This window comes from Cydia strobilella, chromosome 16, assembly GCF_947568885.1.
Source record: "Cydia strobilella chromosome 16, ilCydStro3.1, whole genome shotgun sequence".
NCBI classification, from domain to species: Eukaryota; Metazoa; Arthropoda; class Insecta; order Lepidoptera; family Tortricidae; genus Cydia; species Cydia strobilella.
This window is the reverse complement of record NC_086056.1, coordinates 16,675,854-16,685,955: the sequence shown is the minus strand read 5'-3', so window position 1 is coordinate 16,685,955 and position 10,102 is coordinate 16,675,854.

Below are 10,102 nucleotides of genomic sequence, written 5' to 3'. Positions count from 1 at the left end.
GCGACAATCACTACCAATCAGCACTGACTGGAGCTATAAACACTTAGACGTGTCCGTGTCGCAACAATCGCACGACGTCGCAGAGAAACACAGACAATCTTCTATAGATATAACTGAAAAGAAACTTGAAATAATCATACTCGATATGGCATATGCGGTTCTTTCAACGAAATAAGATAGATGAAATAAGAAAATGAGAATTAACGAAAAAATATGTTTGGTATTAAATACGATGATATTAAATATGAAATACCCAATTCAAGCAATGAATTGCTATACCTTGCTGACTTATTAAGGCCGTTCCATCGGTTTGCCGCTATCACTGTCACATTTCGCAAGAAAGAACGGGAAAGACCATGCGCGCCAAGTGTCACTTTTGATCGAATTTTGTCGACTTTTATTTATTTTAGAAACGTTGCCTTACAATATCGAAATTCGATAGCTGTCAAATTACTATTTAAGATTGTTATTTCTTCTTTTTTTGTTTATAGTGTCACATAATAAATACCCGAGTAATGTTTGATTAAAAGTCCGAGTTAGAGGTTACTTTGGGAATTAATTGTATCGAGCGAAGTGTCATAATTCGTGTATCGGAAGCTGTGTTATTAAAGATAATGCCTATAATCAAGAACGGCATATATTTTTTCCACGTCTACGAATATCAAAGAGGATATAATAAGATAGAGCGGTACTGTCATAGTAGATTTTGTAACCACAGTAAATTCACTGCCATCTATCGACACACTTTTAAACTAAAAATGAAGATTTATAAAAATACGATAAAATGTATTTAAATGTGGATAAATGATTTTTTTATTTGCATTAATTATATTTATGATTTTGACCCATGTTCTTTCACTGATATGCGTTAAAATTGTTAAATAACAAACGAAACCGTTAACGCCATCTATACGACAGTAGGCCAAAGCTAGTAGCGCCCTCTGATCGAAAATCAAATTTTCTTGATTTTCGAGGTACGTTTTTTCCTTAGACTGTATCCATCTATTACGGAGTTATATCTATCTTTGCGAATATCAACGTCTATAAAAAAATATGATCATATAGAGAGATTTTTCGCCTTTTGGCTCAGGGAACGACCTTAATATACGTCAAAAATTTATCCTAGGTACGATATGGATCGGATATGTCAAATTTTCACTTATGTTAAAGTTCGAATCAGGCCGTAACGAAGCGTAACAATATTTAAAGTAATAACCTATTTCACTACTAAAACATCAAAAAGGTGTACACTTTGATGATCGTTATCCTGAGCAGATCTGGCGTGGATTCGCTGTGCAGTGCGGAGCCACAGCTGCTCGGTGCATCAATCATGGCGCCGCCGCGGGCGCAACCCGCCCACGCCCACGCGCTTGCGCATACATGGGAACATTGTATCTGCGTAATGCAGGGCGGATTGCATCAACTGTTTTAAGATGAAAGCGGACGACAAATAATATCTATTATTTAGGCGTTTATATACTTTTTCTTAATTACATTTCCATAGATAACTTATTTTTGCTTGAAGGCGTTAATATTTTTTTAAATTTAATTTTACGGTATAGTAAATTGAGGTAAGAACGCCGTTTTATCACATTTAAATCTCGCCCCGTGTATTTCGAAAGTTGTGTATTAATTGTATGAATTAAGTTTCCACGAGTGATGATCACCTTACTTACAAAACAAATGAGTCACAATAATTTTCATTCCGTTTACAAATTAAATAAATACACAGAGAATAGTTGATAAATGAAAACATTATGCGATTGGTTATCTGATAAAAGCGTATCGGCGGCGTCGGTAGCAGCAGTGGCAGCGCCCGCGGGGCGCACGGCGCAACCTATCTACTCGCAAGTCATTTTATACTACTTAATACAATACTTCCTAGTGTAACTAGAACTCAAGATCTGTAAAAAGTATACGTATGTCTAGGGCAGTTTTAAAATGGTCTCTTTTTGATTATGCGTTAGTAAGTACTTGTTGAATAACAAGGCGGGTGTGAGGGTTGCACTCGCGCGCTGTATCGCGAGCCTTCGGGGTGCTCTAAACCAAGACATGCTAAAAAACAAATGAGAAACTTTTGTTAATAATACATTGAACGCTGTAACCGGCGTGTGTAAATAAGTATGTAAACTAAAGCGGTAATGGATGATGGTTATTGTTGAATTTGTTGAGATCGCGAAGACTGTTAGTGGCTTGGTAAAGGTAAATGTAGGATTTTATTAAAGGCATTACAGTGCGTAATGGACTATGTCCCGAGGCCGCGACACTTTATGAAGACATTCTTCACGCTAATGAGATAATAAAACAGTTCGTGGGAAGTCTCTCTCACACATACACACACACACACACGCACATACTTGGGGAACATAAGTTTAAGTTGCTCGAGCAGATGAGCCATCAGTAACCAGTTTGTACTGACATCGTTAAAAACTTCTTTCACATTATGTTTTTGTCATTACTATATAGCAGGACCTCCTAGTAGAACGCTAAATCTAATAGGGAAGACTATAGGCTAATGAGGAAATTAAGTCAAGCAATTACATATTTCCATCGAATCAGCCCTTTTCTTGTGGGACCATGCTATCCTTTTAACCGACTGCGGTAAAATCAAAAGTAAGGCTTATGATTTAATAACAAAATTTCCAATATTTACAAGGATCTACTGCGAAACTACTTAATAATCCAAAGTTCTTCAACTGAATCTTCTTCACATGACATAGGCAGTAATTTAACTCATTTTCAAAAGTTTCATTCTACAGGAACACTAACAATTCAGTTTTTAAACGCTATACTAAGTTACCTATATTATGAAACTTCGATGTAAATATATATAATATATGATATTGTAGTAAAAATATATCAGCCCGTATGTATTACTACATTCTCGTTAAACAATAAATTAAACCTCCCCTGGCCACCAACCAGTTTTCCCTATATTATAATCACGTCAGTAGCGACTATAATAATTTCGAGGTAAAACATAATAATTAGTGTCGACAATCCATCTCCGCACCGCACTTGCCCACAGCGACACTTGCATTGAGCAAAAAAAACTTTAAATACATACCGTACTGGCCTTTGTAAGTATGTAATTATACCAGTTTTGCATAGACTTTAATTTCTCATGGTTATATAAATAATTTGGCACGAAAGGGACTCGTGCACCGATGGTTCTGCACGTCTCATATTTTATGCCCTTGGTAATCTTGTTATTTCATTTAAGGCCGTTCCGTCGGTTTGCCGCTGTCTCTGTCACATTTCGCAAGAAAGAACGGGAAAGATCATGCGCGCCGAGTGTCAATTTTGATCGAATTTTGTCGATTTTTATTTATTTTAAAAACGTTACCCTACAATATCGAAATTCGAAAGCTATGAAATTATTACTTAAGTTAAGATTGTTTTTTCTTCTTTTTTTATTTATAGTATCACATAATAAATAACCGAGTAAAGTTGGATTAAAAGTCCGAGTTAGGGGTTACTTTGGGAATTAATTGTATCGAGCAAGTGTCATAATTCGTGTATCGGAAGCTATAAGATAATATAGTCAAGAACTACATATATTTTTTCCACATCTACGAATATCAACGCCTCTTAGAAAAACAGGATCATATAAGGAGATTTTTCGCCTTCTGGCTCAGGGAACCGCCTTAACGAGCAATCCGATGCATTTAATTTAAAGATTTAGAATTAAATTCCTAATTGGAATGTAAATTGAATATTACATTTATCTGAGTATCGCAGGGACCAAGCAGCGGTTAAGTTTAAAATGGACGGGCAGACGGTGTAAACTTAGTAATAGGGCCCTTCGGATACGGAACTCTAAAAAAGCGAATTAAGTGCTCCAAATTTGAGTGAGCATTTATAGACCATAAATCTTAGCTCACAAATGGTGGGTAACAATGAGGTTGCTTTCTCGCAATCGCATCGTGATGAAACGGAGGCTTTAATCGGCCGTAATTCTCAATAATCATAGTTTAGGCGTTGCGGAATACGAGAGGGGGGGATCACGAGCTGTAACATGTCAGAGGCTCCCTTTCCATGTTAGCATTATATGTAAACATAATATTGTTCTATTTTGAGTCGGTTAAATTCCATTCTTGTGTCTCACGGTAATTCAAACAGCTATATTTCTTTTCATATCTTAAGTGGACCTTGCTATTTGAAATTCTAGATACACCACTTGGAGAGTTTAGCTGATATAGTAAACCAAAATATTAAGAAACTTATTTTTAAAAATAATTTGAACTTTATTTCAATGTCATAAAGCTTTTTGCGTTATAAATTTTTGTGCAAAGTTAGTTTGGTTATTAATTTCAAGTGTTTGTTTAAAATACCAACTCGGATTTCACGGTAACGATAAAAGTTAAGTTATGACTGTAAAATATTCTATGCAAAATTGAACCATATTATTAAGAATTAAAAAAAGGCGTATCCCTACAATATGTGTCTATATAGAAAAACAAAGACGTTTAGAATAAAAATTTTAAAGACATCCCACCGACGAGAAGGAATAGTTTTGGCTACACCCATTAAGTAGGTCAATTTGGACCTTATGTTAATTAGGAAATAAAGAGTAATTTGTATAGGATAGTACGGAATCATGAAATTCAGGATTGGTTTAGGTGTTACCAATGGGGTGCAAGGAGTTTGCTAGAGCGGGGAAATCGGGATCTGGGAAGGGATTTCATAAAACCCCTTTGCGGGGAATTCTCGTGGCCATTCGCGAAGCGTTGGAGGAAGTTCTCTAGTGTAGGTTAGGTCTATTTAGGTTACCTATATTGTGTCCTGGACTAGATTTTGCTAGTATCTTATGATGCTGGTAGAGTTCGGATTGGAGCATAATATGGTATAATCTATTGTGGGGTTTAACTTGAATATTTTTAGAGAAGTGCATTTTAGATTGTGTTTATTTAGTGGGTTTAATTGTTTTATTGGTTTGTGGTTTAAACAAGCGCTAGTGTTTGATATAATACTAGTGAGGTCTAAATTATAAATCAATAAATTTAATAAGATTGTAAAGTTTGTTTTGTTCATAGTGTCATTTATAAACTATTTAGTGAATTGTAATTATTAGTTGTTTGTTGATTTGTGCCTAGACAAGTGCTAATGTAAGTAAATATATTGGTGAAATTTTACTTACAAATCAATATATTATTAAAGGTTGTAAAGTCATGTTTGGTTCATAGTGCAATTTATTAATTTATGTTTTAATTGTGCTTAATATATATAGTGTTTTGACCTGGATTATTTTAGTGATATTTAGCACTGGAATGATTTTGGTTGGAGTACTTTATATATTATTTTAAAGTTAGTTTTGCAATTTATCTCACAGCTTTCTTAAATAACTTATGGGGTAGAGAGAACTAATTCCGATCCAGTACAGTGCTGGGCAGATGGAGAGATAGGGCGGGTACCTTACGGTGACAACGACAGTCTTAATTCTCCTACTGCGCTGGGTTGATAATATCAGGTGGGTCCCTGACAGTTCCTGGGTTTACAAGGACAGGTTCTAACCCCTGGGGTCTGGACAATTTGGGTTGTCATCTAGACTTCTTAAAAAAGCCAGATTCTAGACCAACTATCCCATTACCTTTTTCCCGACCTACATCGGCTGTCCCAATCCCTATCGCTGATGCTGGTCCACGTGGAGAAATAGGGGGTCAGTTCTAAATCGAGGTGTCTCCACTCGTCTTAGTTAGCTGTAGCCTAGGAATTTCTCATTGCACATCGAGAAATTACGCGAGTAAATTAAATGTACATCCCGGGATGTTAGTTTGCAATTATATCGATAGATTAGTTGGTTAGTTTAACTGTTAGGGCTAGGGTTTATATTTGTATGGTTTAGGGAATTGTAGAATTGATCAAGGTTTATAATTTTTATATAACAAAGCCATTAGATCTTCACAGTAGTTAGCTAGGTTCGCTTCCGATATATTTATGGCTATTTAAACTACATAGTACGAGTATAATTATGGGTTTATGGGTTAAATTTAAATAGAGGTAGCTAGGATGTAGTGTGGGTTTAGGGATTGTTAGAATTGTATTACATACACTTATTTATGACTCATTGACAAACCTGACATATTTATGATTTTGAATATAATTTGGTCCTTTGCAACACTACTGGTAGAAAATATATTGTGGGAAAAACATAACAAATAACCACAATATAATGTAGTATTTTAGAATCAATTTGCTTATAAAAGAAATATTTGTTTTGCCTGTCCCTTGGCAGTCTGTATGACGACTTCATTCTGTGTTCTAGATATCTGTAATTTTCACATTCGACCTTAAAAATACAAGGTTATATTATCATAAAAACTTTATTATTGAAAATATATATCAATGAGAGATTTACCCAAGCTAGATCGATGCAGAGCAAGATCATGGTTTATTTTGGTCCGAAAGGTGATTCAAAATGACTACAACTATAGTTTGGTTAATATTATTTCATTGAATACCTACTAAAATATACTACAAAATTACAGTATTCTGGGAAATTGGAGTGGATCAAATACAGCTGCTCTAACTACCAGTATTTTGTTATGTTAAATTGTCCCTTTGATGTCCTCTCATTTATGACGAAAAATGTCATAAAATAATGTTCAGGGCAAATGACGAAGTAGCCCTGTCATTATGAAAAGATGTCCCTTCAGGACCACATGATAGTTCCTTCAGAACTGGGGCGGGGGTCTGCCCTAGCAACTGGATGATGACCACGGATAGTCGCGGCGGAGCGGGCGACATCTATACCCCAAAAACAAAATATTTGTAAATTGTGACATTTATTAGTGATCGTACTTTGACCATCTGACTATTATATTCGACAGACTACTTATTTTGACATACATTATTGAAGACTTAACTAAGACATTCTTCAGACTTATAAAATTATGTTTTACATACTATTTATTGATTACAATTTAAATCAGGCTTTGTCTGATTAAGACATACTTTACATTTGTTTTACAAACTGTCTTTAAACTTGCAATGACGTTTCTAAATTCTCTGACATACTTTACACTGACATAATTCATGGTTTATTAATTACTTAACATTATTAGGATTTTTAACTGTTTTATTCATAACTCTTTCCTATTATGCGAAAAGGATTTTGGTTACTATTAACGGTTATGACGAAGGGTTCTACATAAACACAAGACGATCATTTGGCCAATTTACTGATCCAATTCAAGATATTAACTTATATAATTAGATTTGCGTTAGGTTATTTACATTATTTTATATTAATTAGTAAAGGTAATTACGGATTGCGGTATTTTAAAGTTTTTTAGGATTTTAGATTTTCTTATTGGAATTTTTAGTATTTTAGACAAATTTAGGGTTAGCTAGGTAGGGTAAATTAGGGTTAGTTAGGGAGAGTGGTGGGAGAGTGTTACAATTGGTGCCGTTGCCGCAGGATGGTATATAAAGAATAATACTTAATGTATATTTTTATAATTCGTTATTTGTGTTTAATACATCAATTCATATCTTGATATTATTTGTACTGCTATTGTATTGTATCGTCTGATTACTTTAAGCTCGGAGGTTTTTATTTTGTATTGGGTTTTATTATTTCGATTAACGTTATAAATTTCATGTTAAGTTACATATCTTGTTTTGGATCAAAGCTGTTGTTATAGTTGATTTGTGAAAACGGTCGATTATAACAACACAATTGTTACTGTGAAGACGGATAGCATATTAAGCAATAGAGTTGTTGCGTTAATTTGATAACGGTTTTATGATCATTCTAATAACAAAATTATGCGTATGTATTCAATGCCAAGTTAGTCATAGCTTTTCATATTTTTTACGTGATTTTTAGAATTTCTAGTTGTTGTTAATATTTAAATTTCAATATATTTTGTAATATTTAGTTGTTATTTAAAAGTAATTAGCTAAAATTATTAAAGTTGTATATATGGGGAGGCGTACGTATTAATACTTAAAATAGTCTAAAATTGCGATTTTGTTGTTTTTATCTTTTGATCTGAAGTTATTAGTATGGTGTAGATTTTAGAAATTAGAGACACAAGTCTGATATATTTATATTTTAATTCGTCTTAGCTAAATTAAACATCAGTCTCATTTAGCGTAAAATGATATCAAGGTAAGTTTTGCCATTAATTTGTGTATCAAACTGTGATCAAAATATTTTTTACGTTACGTTTTTACGTTAGTAAGTATATATTAATATGCCTTAGTTTGTATTGAATTTATATTGAAGTCGGTTGCGTTATTACAATCAATAAAATCTGGGTTCGATTCCTAGATGCAGTAGCTAAAATAAGGATAGTACACATGAAACTACGTATATTTTAGTATATCTACTTGGCATTGTTTATGTTTGTGTTTTGTTAATTTCGGAATATGCGTTCAATATTACGGTTTCATTAGGACAATACCGACATCTTTGTAGTTTCTGTCAGTTACTAAAAGTAAAAATTAGAAATACTGGCAATTTTATTATATAGTATTGCGATTGAACGTATTTAGGTAATCTGCATTAACTGATGTTATAGCAAATTTAAGACGGCATCATTCTATAATTTTATTTGTTTTCATAATTAAAAGTTATTTTTGTTAAAATTTGGTTTTATACTACACATAATATAATTAAATGATTGAAATTATACATATATCTAGGATAGAATATTATTCAGGGATAAATTCGCCTTTGTTGTATTGTTTTATTTTGTAACTTTCTATCTCGTGTTTTGTTTCTATGTACATACAATAAATCATATATATACGAGTACATAACATAAATTATTTAGTATACTTTTATTAATACGTTGTTTGGGATACATGAATAAAGTGTAATATTATAAAGTCCTAAAATTATACTAGGGTTAGTCACTCAGGTATTTCTAATTTACCTATCAAATAGTTAATAGAAATTATTAGAAGACAAAAAAAAATAGGATAGTGTGTTACGAAACTGATTATACCTAAGTACAGCAGGGTATGTAAAATAAACATGTTGAAATCAGTTAAAATAAATTACGTTACAACTCTGAATGATAATGGTTAATTTTGTTAACGACGTCACTCGAGACATTCTTAAAAGTTATCGAAAATATTTAGAATGGTTACAAAAACATGTTGCGCCGGCCACTTGACTGAAATTTGAGTTAGTTATCGTGTTAAGTTCGTTCTTCGTAGAAGTAGAAAAAAAAACCCGACGCGCCAGCCAAAGACTTGAGTGCAATATGATATGAGTGTGCTTTTGTAAATTGTTATCAGTCAAAGAAGTTTGAATGTTTTTATTTTTTTACCATGTAGGGAATAACTTTTAGTGTGAAGTCAAATAGATTTTTGAGATTACTTGCTTACATATTTTTGGGTTGCTAATGTTATTATTATGCTTAGTGCTTTAGGATAACACTATTTTAATAGATTTACTAAATTTGGTTACGTAAATAGTTTATTTAATTCATCAAGGTATAGTAATTAATTGTATATTACCTTGATTGAGCATTAACATCAATTATTTCCTTTACAAATACTGTATGTCATTCATATTTAATCTTGTTAACACCGTTTTATTATTTCAGAATTTCGGAAGATAGGTACATTGACTTATAGATTATTTTGTATAGACGGGCTTTACGAACGAAATGGGTCATAAAATTAGTGCACAAATGGAATTGGTACCTACATATTTAATTGTTGCACATTTTCGTTTGGCGTTATATGAATGGGTCTATTTTTACTTTTGATATTCTTTAAGTAGGTTTAGTCATGCGTAAGTTTTCGGTCGCGATTGAGCTATTGTTTTATTTTATCTAGTGTAATTGAAGTAGCTTATAACTTTTGTTATTAATATTCTTGCGCGTAAACAAAGGTTGTTAAACGTAATACATTTTTTTGAGCTAGAAATTGAAATATTAAATAACTTAAAATATAAAATATTAAGTATTTTAAAGTTCTACATTTTTGTGGTATGTAAGAATTAGGTTAGGTACATTTGCAGGTTGTATATTATACAATTACGCGTTTAGTTACCCTGAGACTTTACCTTTTCAAATGTATCTAAACATTTACAACATATATAGTTACATATAACTCATATAGGTACTGCCGATACTTATGA